Here is a 15,791-nt window from a genome sequence, read left to right as displayed (position 1 = left end):
ATTTTACTAAAAACCTGGGCTTGTTTTACTGGATGAGTGTTTTCATTTTGAGAAGCAAGTAAATGCCACTGTTCGTATTTTCCTATTGCCAGCTTGTTGTGTTAAATTTTTTATCATTACTTTATTATTTTATTGCATTGTTTTTCTATTTCTATTAGCACTGTGCTTTTGGCTTAATGCACGTCATAATCCTTAGATCGTGTCTTGAATATGTTATGAAAGTTAAACATGTTTTGATACTTATCATTTTTGTATTTCATTCACTATTATGGTGTCATTGCTTGGGGGGGACATCAGTTGATGGCAAAAAGATGGAAAAGAGCATCACAATTGCTGTAACGCTGATCATTTTACACACTGCCAATGAACTATAAAAACTATTAAAAAAAAACTATTGCAACAATCTATTACTATGTGTAGAAGGTGCAACTGACGCCATTGATGAAATTCAACAAGTCAGTGAGCCAACTGCACTTGAACTGGCTGCACGCCATCACACAGAGGCCAACACTGATGACTGCAGGCTAGTCTAGTGAATCCCAGTGACGCTGCAGGGGGTGCCAGTGGTCATGAACTGGCTGCTCAACGAATGTACGGCACTGACTGATCTGCTGGCAAATTGCACTGGGAACTGACTATAGCCAGTTGAGGCGTTCAACGAATGTACATCGCCGAATATACTCGGCTCCTGCGTGCTGGCAAATTGCACTGGGAACTGACTACAGCCGGTACTGGTGGTTTAAGGGTTACGTTTGAACTTATTTCTTATTTTTATTTTTATTGAATTTATTAGTAAAAGCAAATAACATTCTATACAAGCCAGTCAAATTTTACAAAACTAAGTTCACATCAAATCAACCCCCACCCATACGTGTGGAACTCATTTCTGTACGCCATTGACCCAAACCATCTTGGCACTTGTATTTAGAAGTATTTCATTTAAGAATGGAAGTGCCTGTCTTTTAGCATCTAGAAGCACTTTCCTCCTGTTCTAATGCTACAGACGGCCATTTGTGACGTGAGGCCAGCCACTCAAGCACGGCCTTATCGTCCCTAACTGAAGGGTGTCACGGCTTCACTAATTAGCTCATTGTAAATGAAAGGTGGCTTTGTGCATTATTCAGTAGGACTAAGTAATTTAAGATGGCTTTAAATGGGGGCCATAATACTCTCGGAGGGAAGCTAATGGGAATGCTATTATAGCACACCTGTTTATTAATTGCACAGGGCTATGTAAAACAATTCCCTGTTTTTCCCTAAGTGGTCTGCGCTTATGTATGTGTTGACCATCCAGCCTTCAGTTTCCTCATCTTTTATGTTTTAGAGTCAGTCAGTGAGTCTTCATGTTGTGAAGCACCTTTATGTCCCTGTCCATCTTTACTCACCTCATCAAGCCGTGTGGTTCCATACAAAGCCCAGTGTTGTTGGTTCAATTCCATCCTAGAGACCATCTTTTACTGAGAGGGAATTGTTTCACCTGCCTTTGCTCACAAGTTAGTATGATGGAAATACGAGTAATGTATAGCAATGTATAGTGGCTTCAGAACGCATGCCGACCCCCACATTCTGCACACTTGTGTTGTGGATTTAGTTTTAAACTGATAGATTTTCTATTTTTGTCCATCAATCTATACTGAATAACCCCTCATGACCAAGTGAAAACATGTTTTTGGAAAGGTTTGCAAATTTTTTAAAATCAACGCGAGTCTCTCCTTCCTCAAAGTAATTAGACCCTTAGTTGTGGCACTCCAAATTGTGCTCAGGCACCTCCTGTTTGCATTCATTTTCCTTGAGATGTGCCAAGATATGGATTGGAGTCCATCTAAGTGTGTGCTTTTCTAAATGATGAAATCCTGATGACTACCCTGCGGAATTTTATCAAAAAATTTCAGTTAAGTTAGCTCCCGTCTTATTTGTGACACTTACAGAAGCCTGAGACAAAGCCTTTTTCGTAAGAAAAATAAGGACCTACTGCAATGTGCACCATACAGACCAATCTCACTTCTGAATAATGATGTTAAGATACTCTCCAAAGTCCTAGCTAGAATGATTGAGAAAGTGCTTCCTTCGGTAATATCACAAGACCAAACCGGATTTATTAAAGGTAGACATTTGGCTTCCAATCTTCAAAGCCTATTTAATGTAATATATTCACCCATAAAGTCTAACACTCTGGATATCCATATTATTGGTGGATGCAGAAAAAGCATTTGATACAGTTGAATGGGAATATCTGTTGATCACTTTACATAAATTTGGATTTGGCTCGAACATATGTGCATGGATCAAACTACTGTATACCAGTCCAGAAGCTTCAGTTTGTATTAACAACATTACTTGAAGCACTACTTCAAATTAGAATGGGGTACTAGAGAAAGATGCCCCTTGTCACCACTACTATTTGCAATTGCCATTGAGCCATTGGCTGTCACTTTCAAAATCCATCAGAGATAAAGGGGATTTTCAGAGAAGGATTTGAGTAGAAAATATCACTATATGCAGATGATATGGTATTGTATACAGGTATATACGAGGTGAGACACAAAAATAACCGGACTGGGCTTGGGAGTTTCCTGGAAAACCGTCTGGAGGTCCGCCAAACGTGAATCATAAAACTATATCCCCTCCTACACACCCTCTCAAACCTTCAACCGACTAGGTACATCCTGTGAATAGCCCAGTCAGTATTTACACAACAATCGCTACACAAGTTGGTACGACAATGTTGGGTGAAAAAATCGAACAGCGAGACAAGACAAGACATCGCTCTCACACACAATGCTTTTTCCATAAAGCAGTTTTTGACTGACAAAAACATTTCTGTCCTCGATCATCCTTCCGATTTAGCTCCCTGTGATTTTTACTTGTTCCTAAAAATCAAAAGTGACCTGAAGGGAACACATTTTCCTTCAATGGATGAAGTGAAGACAGAAACGGCAAGCCTGTTGAAGAGCCTCAAGCAAGAAGACTTCCAGCACTGTTTCAATCAATGGAAGATATGTATGGAGCGATGTAGAGATCGGGATGGGGAGTATATAGAAGGTGACAATGTTTAGAATGCTGTAATTCATCAATAAATATATTTTTTTTACCAATCCGATTATTTTTGTGTCTCACCTCGTATATCAGACCCACAAACTTCTGTGCCTACAGTCCTAACAGTACTAGCAGAATTTTGAAAGATATCTGGACTCAAAATTAATTTAACAAAAGTGTGCTCTTTCCAGTGAATTCTTTAGCAAACAACTTTAGATTGGATACCTTCCCTTTTATCCTTGCAGATCAGTTTAAATACCTAGGAGTCAACATCACAAGTAAATAGAAAGCTCTTCTTCAACAAAATTGTGCTGTTTGTATGTATAAAATTAAACAAGATGTGCATAGATGGTCTACCCTCCATCTCACTTTAGCAGGGAAAATCAACACTGTCAAGATGAATATGCTCCCTAAGCTTCTGTTCCTATTTCAAAACATCCCCATATACATTAACAAATCTTTTTTTAAGAAATTAGATTCAATCATAACCTCATTTATTTGGAATTTGAAAAATCCACGCATTCAAAAGGCGACCCTACAATGTTCTAAATCAGAAGGTGGCATGGCACTACCTAACTTTCAATTTTATTACTGGGCAGCAAAAATACATGCTACAGTTTAAAAACCTGGGGCCTCATGCATAACGCTGTGTGTAGAATTCACACTAAAACATGGCGTATGAACAAAAGTGGGAATGTGCGTACGCACAAAAAAATCCAGATGCATAAATCTGTGCATCGCTAACGTCCACATTCTTCCACTCCATAAATCCAAGGTCAGTGTGAAAAGTAACGCACGTGCACGCGCCTGATGCCCCACCCAAACTCCTCCCAGAATTACACCTCTTTGAATATGCAAATCAATATAAATAGCCCTTAAACTCAGCGTTCTGTGAAAAGATAAAGGCACGTGGGAAAACAGAAGAATTTCAGCGAATACCAAGTGGAGGCAAAGGAAAAACGTACTATTTGTTGATTTAAACAGTGGTATAAACAACAAAAGGAAGTTGATCGAGTGACAGAGTGTCAGAGAAATTCGAAAATTCAAGTTCACGAAGTCTCACAGTGACAGAAATAAAAAAGAAGTTGTCAGATATCAAAGTCACCGTGAAAAGGTGAGTCGTAGCCCACCATCTGAGTGTCATATGAAAGCTTATTAGGGTGCAGAGAAAAGAAAAATAATACGCAGACAGTGGGGAAAAAGCTCAAAATGTCAGCTTTAATCTCTAAATTTCCACTTTAATCACGCAGTTTATTTTGTCATTAAAGTAGAACATCATAAACTTCATCTTAAAATCGTTTAATTTACTAGTTTCTCAAATACCATCGTAACTAAAGTAGCACGTTAAATGCTTTGTTTTTTATATGTTCTTCTATGTACTCTATGTGTGTGAATCACTACGTGCTTCTTAAACGGGCTTTCTCTTCCTCCGACAGGACACAGGATCCATTACATTCGTGATATTGCAGTTCTCTGAATAATTAAAATACTGAGATGTATACTTGATATCATTTTCATGATGATAGCATTAAAGCATGTTGTTAAACATGGGAACACGGTGGCGCAGTGGTAGTGATGAGCTGGCGCCCTGGCCAGAGATTGTTCCTGGCTCCCGCAAAATGCTTGCTGCACTGTGCGCAACCTTCGATGAAATAATGTACTGCAGCAGTACGGTGTCTTCAAATATACTAACCCCCAATTCCTGTCCTTATTTTTCTTTCTCCAACTACCCAATCACCACACAATCAGCTGTGTAATAGATATCAAGCCATCTGCAAGCTTAGAACTCTGATTCTTCTTTTTAAGGAACATTGAAATATTTTCATAGTACATGTTTAATTATTCTATCCATCTATCCATCCAGTGTTGTGCCAGCCCCAACAAGAATACAGTGTGAGGCAGGAACAATCTTTGAATGGGCGCCAGATCATTGCTAGCTCTGCTCCACTGCGTCCTCACATGTTTAATTATTAACAATATAGATTATTTAAATGATGTTAACATTTTATCTGTGTAATATAATAAACATATTTTGCAGCATTTCATCTTAAAAATGATATTGTCATCATATGTCAATACGCGCTTTATAAAGTGGCTCAGGTTGTGCAATATTATAACTGTATTGCAAGTTTACAGTGAGGTGATTGTACTAATAAGTACAAACAGTTCTACCAGGAGCACTTGATGGACTGATTGAGTGCGTTTAGAGTTCTTGGGATGAAACTGTTTCTGAACCGTGAGGTCCGTACAGGAAAGGCTCTGAAATGTTTGCCGTATGGTGACAGTTCAAATAGACTGTCCGCATGGCTGAGGCAGCATGTGCTAGATGCTGTATACTGATAATTCTCTTTCCGATCAGCTGCTGTAGAGCTGGGATTCCACACTCAGATACAGTGATATAAATACTTTGAGTGGTGCACTAAGAGTAACAACACTAAAGCAGCTATGGTATTTGCAACAGTTTGGCTATTCCATGGACCATTATATTGTTACAGGTTAATTACAATTAGATGCCTTAAACTAATAAACAATATGCAGTTAATTTCAGTGTATTTGATAAAGCCGCATCAGGGATGTGGATCTAAAAAAGAAAGGGAAACCACACTGGAACAGTAGCACTGCTTTGATGCTGGGTGCTGCCAATTTACAAAACCAAGCACAGAACTTGCATACGCCAGGGATTGAGCTGGCATGAAAATATGTGTGGCTTATGCCAAGTTTAGTTTTCATACATTGCAATGTGAGCAACATTTTTATGCGTACGTACCGTTTATACATGAGACCCCTGGACACTGACACAAATAGATGAACACGCCCTAAATGATGTCCAGGATATACAGTCATTTTCTCTCACTTTAACCATTGTCTCTCTTTTGTATTTCTTTTATCTTTCTGTTTCCTCATTTTCCTCGTCAGCCATGCAGACTTCTTTTATATTGGCTTGATTGTGACCCTTGATTGAGGCACCTGACTGATCTGCTTGCCTTTGCATGTGAGTGCATGATCAACCAAGCACCACAACCAACCCCGGAGCAGCACCGTCACGTGCGCATCAGCACCCATTCTGAGCCTGCACGCTCTCGGGACCTGATTATTTAACACCTGCACAACAGCATGGCCCACTTATATCACAATTTGAAACCACCAAGACTTTTCCTAGAATTGGCCATCCGGTCAAAGAAAGTAACCAGGGAAGAACGGCCTTGGGCAGAGAGGTGATCAAGAAACAAGTTGTCACTCTGACAGAGCAGCAGGAACCTGTTGGAAGGGTGGTCATCTCAGTAGCACTCCTTTGATCAGGTATTTATGGTAGATTGGCTAGATTGAAGCCATTCTTTTGTAAAAGGAATACGGCAAATGAGGAAGAAGGTTCTCTGATCCGATGAGACAAAAAGCGTACTCTTTGAGCAGAATTCCAGGCCCTGTGTCTTACAAAGACCAGGCACTGCTCATCATCTGCCTAATGTAATCCCTGCAGTGTAGCATGGTGGTGGTATGGTCCTGCTGTGGGGGTGCACTGAAAGGGCAATGAGTCAGGATTGAGGGAGGGATGAATGCAGCCAACTTCAGAGAGGTCCTTGAAGACTACCTGCTCTGGAGTGCACGTGACTTCAGACTGGAGCGACAGTCCAACTTTCAGCATGACAATGACCTGAAGCACACAACCAAGACAACACAGGAGAGGCTTTGGGACAAGTCTCAAAGTGTCCTTGTGTGGCCCTGACTTAAACCCCATAGAACACCTTTGAAGGGACTCAAAGAGGGCAGTTCACAGATGCTTCCCACTCAGAGAAACTGTCCCAATCCAAGTGTGCAAAGCTTGTAAAGACCTAGCCACAAGACTCAAAGTAAGAACTGCTGCCAATGGGGCTTCTACAAAGAACTGAATTAAGGGTCTGAAAACTTTTAGGAATGAGGGATTTTAGTTTTTGATTTTTTAAATAAATTTGCATAGAAGTGGCTATTTCATGTTCTGCTGTCATAGCAGTAATGCATGTCCAGCCTTAGGTTTTCATGGTTATCGTTTTTGAAAGGTAATTGCATCACCTTGAGCATGGGAAAGAGGCTGAGTGCGCATACTGACACAGCACACTGCCTCGCCCACCACACAATGAATTACCTCAGGGTCCCAAATTAGGACCCGTGTACAGCTGTGTAATGGGTGACACCTCAGCAGCACACTAGTTTGAATGGAATGGAACAGTGAGAAGTTTTTTACAGTGGCTGGAGTGCCATTCCTGCCACCAACTCCTGAGTTTAACGTCATACCCAGGAGGGAGCAACTGCAGGTTAAGGGCCCAATGCAGTGGAATCACCTCTGGAGCTTTACGGGATTCAAACTATTTTGTGTTCAGTTGTAGTTTCTACCAGAACGCTAGGGGGAGTATTTAAAAAGTGTGTTACCTGATGAAAGGATAGGAAATGGGTTCTTGAATAAAAGAATGTCGTTGTTGGATTGGAGATCAGTGTTTGCCTGCCGTAAAATAAAGAAGTTAACGTTCTGAGTTACCCATGGCTGGCTAATTATTTTACTCTGCTCCAGTCACAACAAACTGGCAACATTCCGATCCCTAGCCTCAAAACCACCACGCTGCCCCAGAGAATGGGAAAGGCGCTATATAAATAAAATGTATTATTATTATTATTGTGTGTCATATGTGTCCATAAATCTGCAGCAGCACATGCCATTTAACCTGAAGGGTCTTAGAAGTGAACTCAATCGATTGATTTCCTAGAAGCAAAGAAAAAAATGGCTTACATTTAAATGCCGGCCTTGGTTGTTAGTAGTGCGAAAACCTTTTTAGCCCACCTAATGGGAACCAAATGACAATCCTGTAGTCTCCCCTAAGTAAGAGGACAAATCATTCACGAATGCGCCCCTTCCTACATATTTCAAGCCACTGTGACCGTAGAAATGTGTGACTTGTCCCCACTATCGCACGTTCTACTTTTCGTGTGACTCATTTTTCGTTTTTTTTTTTTGTTTTTTTTTCGCCGAGCGACTGTTTTAAGTTCCGTTGACTTATTTGTTTTGTATTTTGTAACGCGATGGCCTTTGCTTCCCTTCACAATCAAGAAGCCGTTCCTAACAGACATGCACACTTCATTTATTCCGCTAATTGAATGCATTTATTTTAATCAGTTGTCTCCAGTCTCTGATTGAGGATGCCTATAAGCCTGTTATTTAAAGTAAATAGATATTATTCATAATTGGGGCCACTTCTGTAGTTTTAATGGCAGCAAAATTGGCATGCCGTGCAAGAAGTGATTAAGGATGGCCTAATCTTATTAAAACAGACCCTTTAAAATAAAAAAGGACGTCAGTGTGTTTTTATTTCTTTGCTTGTTTACACCTTTTTTTGGACAGAAAAGCAAAAAAATGGCTGCTTTTTATTGAAACAAGCAGATTAAATGCAAAAAATGAATTAGTTAACCCAGCGTTTCTCAACCTTTAAGTATTTGCGACCCGAGCTTTCATAACTGTTTTAATCGCGCCCTCCTAACATTTTTTTGAAAGGAGCCCACTAATACCAATTTGTTCCTTTTTAATTAATGATATATCATAGATACATATTTTATTATACCTACTTAACTTTTATCGACATTTATCTAACTCTATTTTTATTTTTCTAGTATCAGAATGTAGTTTAAGTTCATTTGTTTTGGTTTCAATAGATGTATTTTTCATATTTTCAATTCTTGTTTTCTTTTTTTCACATCTTCACGCCCCCCTTTTTGTTACTTCACGCCCCCCCTAGGGGGGCACGCCCCACAGTTTGAGAACCACTGAGTTAACCCATACAGTACATCCGGAAAGTATTCCCAGCGCATCACTTTTTCACATTTTGTGATGTTACAGCCTTATTCCAAAATGGATTAAATTCATTTTTTTCCTCAGAATTCTACACACAACACCCCATAATGACAACGTGAAAAAAGTTTACTTGAGGTTTTTGCAAATTTATTAAAAATAAAAAAACTGAGAAAGCACATGTACATAAGTGTTCACAGCCTTTGCCATGAAGCTCAAAATTGAGCTCAGGTGCATCCTGTTTCCCCTGATCATCCTTGAGATGTTTCTGCAGCTTCATTGGAGTCCACCTGTGGTAAATTCAGTTGACTGGACATGATTTGGAAAGGCACACACCTGTCTATAGAAGGTCCCACAGTTGACAGTTCATGTCAGAGCACAAACTAAGCATGACGTCAAAGGAATTGTCTGTAGACCTCCGAGACAGGATTGTCTCGAGACACAAATCTGGGGAAGGTTACAGAAAAATTTCTGCTGCTTTGAAGGTCCCAATGAGCACAGTGGTCTCCATCATTCATAAGTGGAAGAAGTTCGAAACCACCACGACTCTTCCTAGAGCTGGCCAGCCATCTAAACTGAGCGATCGGGGGAGAAGGGCCTTAGTCAGGGAGGTGACCAAGAACCCGATGGTCACTCTGTCAGAGCTCCAGATCTCCACTATAGAGAAAGGAGAACCTTCCAGAAGGACAACCAACTCTGCAGCAATCCACCAATCAGGCCTGTATGGTAGAGTGGCCAGACGGAAGCCACTCCTTAGTAAAAGGCACATGGCAGCCCGCCTGGAGTTTGCCAAAAGTCACCTGAACGACTCTCAGACCATGAGAAAGAAAATTCTCTGGTCTGATGATACAAAGATTGAACTCTTTGGTGTAAATGCCAGGCGTCACGTTTGGAGGAAACCAGGCACCGCTCATCACCAGGCCAATACCATCCCTACAGTGAAGCATGGTGGTGGCAGCATCATGCTGTGGGGATGTTTTTAAGCGGCAGGAACTGGGAGACTAGTCAGGATAAAGGGAAAGATGACTGCAGCAATGTACATAGACATCCTGGATGAAAACCTGCTCCAGAGCGCTCTTGACCTCAGACTGGGGCGACGGTTCATCTTTCAGCAGGACAACGACCCTAAGCACACAGCCAAGATATCAAAGGAGTGGCTTCAGGACAACTCTGTGAATGTCCTTGAGTGGCCCAGCCAGAGCCCAGACTTGAATCTGATTGAACATCTCTGGAGAGATCTTAAAATGGCTGTACACTGACGCTTCCCATCCAGCCTGATGGAGCTTGAGAGGTGCTGCAAAGAGGAATGGGCGAAACTGGCCAAGGATAGGTGTGCCAAGCTTGTGGCATCATATTCAACAAGACTTGAGGCTGTAATTTCTGCCAAAGGTGCATTGACAAAGTATTGAGCAAAGGCTGTGAATACTTATGTACATGGGATTTCTCAATTTTTTTTATTTTTAATAAATTTGCAAAAACCTCAAGTAAACTTTTTTCACGTTGTCATTATGGGGTGTTGTGTGTAGAATTCTGAGGAATAAAATGAATTTAATCCATTTTGGAATAAGGCTGTAACATAACAAAATGTGGAAAAAGTGATGCGCTGTGAATACTTTCCGGATGCACTGTACATAATAATGATAATAATAATAATAATAATAATACATTCTATTTACACTATATGGGCAAATGTATTGGCACCCACCTCTTAATTATAGAAATCAGGTGTTTTAAACGGACCCATTGCCAAAGGTGTAACAAATCAAGCCATGCAGTCTCCATTTACAAACATCGGTGAAACAAAGTGGGTCGTTCTGAAGAGCTCCGTGACTTCAAGCGTGTTACTGTGGTAGGATGCCACCTTTGTCATAAGATGGATCGTGAAATTTCATCTCTCCTGGATATTCCACGTTCAACTGTAAGTGGTAATAGGGAAAGTGGAAGTGTTTAGGAACAACAGCAACTCTGCCATGAAATGGAAGACCATGTAAAGTCACAGAGTGAGGTCAACGACTGCTAAGGTGCATGGTGTGTAAAAGTCGCCAGCGCTCTGCTGATTCCATAACTGAAGAGCTCAAACTTCCACTGCCATTAACTGCGTGGTGGGAGCTTCATGGAATGGGTCTCCATGGCCAAGCAGCTGCAAGCAAGCCTGACATCACCAAGTCCAATGCCAAGCGTCGGATGGAGTGATGTAAAACACATTGCCAGTGAAAACGGGTTTTGGGTTTGGTGGATGCCTGCCTGACTCCATTGTGCCAATGGTGAAGTTTGGTGTGAGGTTTCGAATCTCTTTTGGGACCCTCCCCACCCCCCCAACAAATGGAAAGACACACCGAAGTGTGTCCCAAAAAACACGATTTGCCACATCTCTCGAAGACTACTTCTCTGTTGACGGGGCAACCACAGGCTCACAGCGCTGCAGCGGAGCACCACAGAAGCAAACCCGAGCCGACTGCAGTCACGCCATAAGCGTCTGTATCATTATAAATGCAGGGAACAGTATTACTTGGCCCCGACCCTGCCCGTTTGCTGTGTCTGTGTATAGGAGAGTGGTAGATCCCACTACAATAAATACAAAAAATGCTATTCCTGTTTCAAGCTGAATAAAGCTGGTTTTGCTAAAAGACTGAGGCTCAGCCTCGTGTTCTGGGGTGCAAGACAGGGACTCACAGGTCACAGAGGGATAATGGTGTGAGGCTGTTTTTCAGGGTTTGGGCTCGACCCATTACTTCCAGTGAAGGGCAATCTTTATGTTTCGGCATACCAAGACATTTTGGGCAACACTATGCTTCCAACTTTGTGGAAACAGTTTCAATTCTAGCATGACATTGCCCCCAGTGCACAAAGCAGGACTGGGTGGGATGAGTTTGGTGTGGAAGAACTCGACTGGCCTGCACAGAGACCTGATCTCAACCCCATCAAACACCTTTGAGACAACCTAGAACGGAGATTGTGAGGCAGGTCTTCCCGTCCAATCATCAGAGCCTGACATCATAAAAGTTCTACAGAATGAATGGGCACAAATTCCCACAGAAACACTCAAACATCTTGTGGAGGGCCTTCCAAAAAGAGTGGAAGCTGCAAAGGAGGAGACCAACTCCATATTACAGTCTATGTATTTGAATGCAATGTCGTCAAAGTCTCTGTTGGTGTAATGGTCAGGAGTCCCAATACTAATGTATATAGTGCCTTTCCAATGCTCAGGGCACTTGATGGTGCTTAAATCCACCATTTCAGGATGGATGCTGTGGGAGTGAATCAGAATCCTTGCACTCTTCTAAAAATACAAACTCTTTTTCTTTACCTGAATGTGAACTTTTACATTTTGTGACTCCTCCAGTGTATGATTTGCGTCCTCTGCTTTCCCGCTCTCAGTCTGTTCCTATCATCGTCTCCCACAACCTGCAATTTATTTCCATGGCTCTCTTCGCTGATTCATTTCAATGCATTCCTACCTTTTTTTATTTTTTGGAGCCACAGGAAAATATTCTTGTCTTATTTTGTGGTACAGTAGTGTTCATTTTTATGATAATAACGACGTCCAAAAAAGAAAATCAAAAGAAACATAGCCAGCTCAGCTCAGAGGTGCAGATTACCTGAAGGGCAGCACCGGAGAGCAGGAATTAGCATTGAAATTAGAGTGAGATGAAATGGCCATGCCGCAGTCCTCCCGTACACAATTGCTATTTATTTGTTTTATAAACCGAAGGGCACTTCACAGAGGACTGGCCCCGAACGCTGCGTAAATCACTAACATCGGAATACGTGTTAGGATGACAGCAGGGCCTCACTCCTCTTGATAGTTTTCCTTGTATTTATCATTTTCTTCATTTAGCTTCTTTGTTTTATTTGTTGTTTTGTCATGTTTTGTTTGCAGGCACTGAGCTTCATTTTGAATTTTGGTTTCGGGCACCATGTAGGCGGCAGGCAGCCCTTTTACAGCAGCTCTGTGTTTTTCCTTTATATAAATTGTGACCAGTAGGGGGCATTGCAGCACCCCCAAAACCCCAGACTTAACAATACAAGTACAAGTCCTGGGTGCAAACAAATGATTTATTCTACACATACCTTCTCTTGTACAGGTTTCTCCATTAAATACAATTCACCCTTTTCTCTTTCTCCACTCCTCCTCATTGAGCTTTCCCACCAACTCAGACTCTTCCAAGTGAGGAGGAGTGGATTCCTTTATTCCAGACGTTACCACATTGCATCCAGGAAGCACTTCCAGGTCAGGCAGAGCCCCCCTAAAAAGAGGAAACTTCCTCCCCACAGCTCCCTCTGGTGGCTCCCACAAGACCCAGTGGGGCTGCCCATTGGAACTCCAATTCTCCTGAAGCCTTGTGGGTGTGAATAAGGAAAACCCACTAAATGAGTTACTGCCACCTGTCAGACCTTGGGGGGTTCCCGAGTTGGCAGTCTCCTTCCACCCTTCCATTACCAAAGCGTACCAGCCAGGTAGGGAACCATCCATCCTGGCCGGGGTGCCAGTCAACCCTTGTCTTCTATGGCAACATGCACTAGTAATGTTACACGGCTTTGTCCAAGACATTTTCTAAGACAATGAGCCTCGGTCATAGTGCTGATGGTTAATTAGAAGTATTTTATATATAAACGTTTACGCGTGGAAGTGTATGTGTCTGTCCGGTCCAGAAGTGAGAGGTGGAGTCGGGGTAAGGGCTCCACCTCCAAGGAAACAGAAAACTCGCTTAGCCGCTAATATACAAGCGAAGCAAGCATGTCAGCAAAACGAAACTTCCAAAGAAAGACAAAGCCGCTTAGCCGCTAATATACAAGCGAAGCAAGTACGTCAGCAAAACGAAACCTTAGAAGAAAGACAAAGTCGCTTAGCCGCTAATACACAAGTGAAGCAAGCATGTCAGCAAAACGAAACCTCCAAAGAAAGACAAAGCTGCTTAGCCGCTAATTATACAAGCGAAGCAAGCATGTCAGCAAAACGAAACCTCCAAAGAAAGACAAAGCTGCTTGGCTGCTAATATACAAGCGAAGCAAGTACATCAGCAAAACGAAACCTTAGAAGAAAGACAAATTCGCTTAGCCGCTAATATACAAGCGAAGCAAGCACGTCAGCAAAACGAAACCTTAGTAGAAAGACAAAGTCGCTTAGCCGCTAATATACAAGCGAAGCAAGCATGTCAGCAAAACGAAACCTTAGAAGAAAGACAAAGTCGCTTAGCCGCTAATATACAAGCGGAGCAAGTACGTCAGCAAAACGAAACCTTAGAAGAAAGACAAAGTCGCTTAGCTGCTAATATACAAGCGAAGCAAGCATGTCAGCAAAACGAAACCTTAGAAGAAAGACAAAGTCGCTTAGCCGCTAATATACAAGCGGAGCAAGTACGTCAGCAAAACGAAACCTTAGAAGAAAGACAAAGTCACTTAGCCACTAACATCAGCAAACCGGTATCACCTTTCACTTTTCCTCCCGCTGCTAATACACAAGCGAGGCGAGCACGTCGGCAAAGTGAAACATCCAAAGAAAGCCAAAGTCGCTTAGCCGCTAATATACAAGTGAAGAGATCACGTCAGCAAAATGAAACCTCAGAAGAAAGACAAAGTCACTTAGCCACAGCAAACATCAGCAAACCGGTATCACCTTTCACTTTTCCTCCCGCTGCTAATACACAAGCGAGGCGAGCACGTCGGCAAAATGAATTCTCCTAGGAGAGAGATGCCCAGAGTAGTTCCTTTCAATTACCTGACATTTCAGTTTATTTTCTGATAATTTCAATGGTTTCTAGGACCCGGGGCTTTTTACAGCACGGGCTTACATGACTAGTACTGTATAAGTAACTTGGGTACTTGTCAGTTCAAGAGGCTAATATTATTCGTTCACTCATTTTCACACAGATAAAACATTCCTGCCGCATATATGTGAATTTCCCATTGGGATTAATAAAGTATCTATCTATCTATCTATCTATCTATCTATCTATCTATCTATCTATCTATCTATCTATCTATCTATCTATCTATCTATCTATCTATCTATCTATCAGTTCTTGCTTTTCCTAGGAACTTGACTCTTGCTGAGGGTCATTTAAAAACCCAATTTTTTTTTCGATCCTATTTTTGTAAAAAATTATCTATTTGTATGGAATGTTGTGTGATTTCAATAAAACCAATAAAATTGAAAACTAAATAAATAAAAACCCAATTTTAGAATAAACTGGTTGTGACCTGTAGGGGGCACTACAGAGCTTCCAAGCCCCAAACACACCAGCACAAGTCCCGGGTTCAAATAAAGGTTTTATTATTCACTGATACCTCTCACAGGTTTCTCTTAAAGGTTGCTCAAGCACAATTACAAATCATATTCTTCTTTGTTCTTCTCTGTCTTTCCTCTCCTTCCACTCCTCCAGGTGAGTTTCGTCCTCTGCCCCCTGACTCTGACTCCCCAAATGGAAGTGAGGTGACTCCCTTTTTTACATAGCTCATGTGACACAGAAACTCCACAAAATAGGGAGACCTTCTTTTGGCAATGCCCTCTGGTGGCACCCAACAGGAAGTGCCTTTCTAAACTACAGGTCCCATGATACCTTGCGGTTGTACACAATGGGAGCTGACTGGAAAAGCACTGCCACCTTGTGTCCCAGTCCATTCACTACATTCCAAGTGCCCCGACTGGAATGGGAATCATTAGCCATCCCTGCCAGGTTGTTTCTTCCATTATACTGTCTGTCAATTATAAGACAGCACTCTCGAACCTAGTCGGGATGCCGGTCCTTCCATGTCACCATTCACACTGTACTCTTTTTAATTCAAATTAGTAAATAACAGAAATAATGGGAATTTTGAATATAAATTATTTATAAATAATTTCACCCTGTAGTACATCCTGTAAAAATGATACCTTGAATGGAATGCTTTGATCTGTAATCTTCTACTGTAACAAAGTTTTGGAGTGTTTAGATCAAAAGCA

The sequence above is a fragment of the Erpetoichthys calabaricus genome, chromosome 11 (assembly GCF_900747795.2).
Source record: "Erpetoichthys calabaricus chromosome 11, fErpCal1.3, whole genome shotgun sequence".
Taxonomy (NCBI): domain Eukaryota; kingdom Metazoa; phylum Chordata; class Cladistia; order Polypteriformes; family Polypteridae; genus Erpetoichthys; species Erpetoichthys calabaricus.
The sequence above is the reverse complement of the archived record's forward strand: the minus strand, read 5'-3'. Positions refer to the sequence as shown.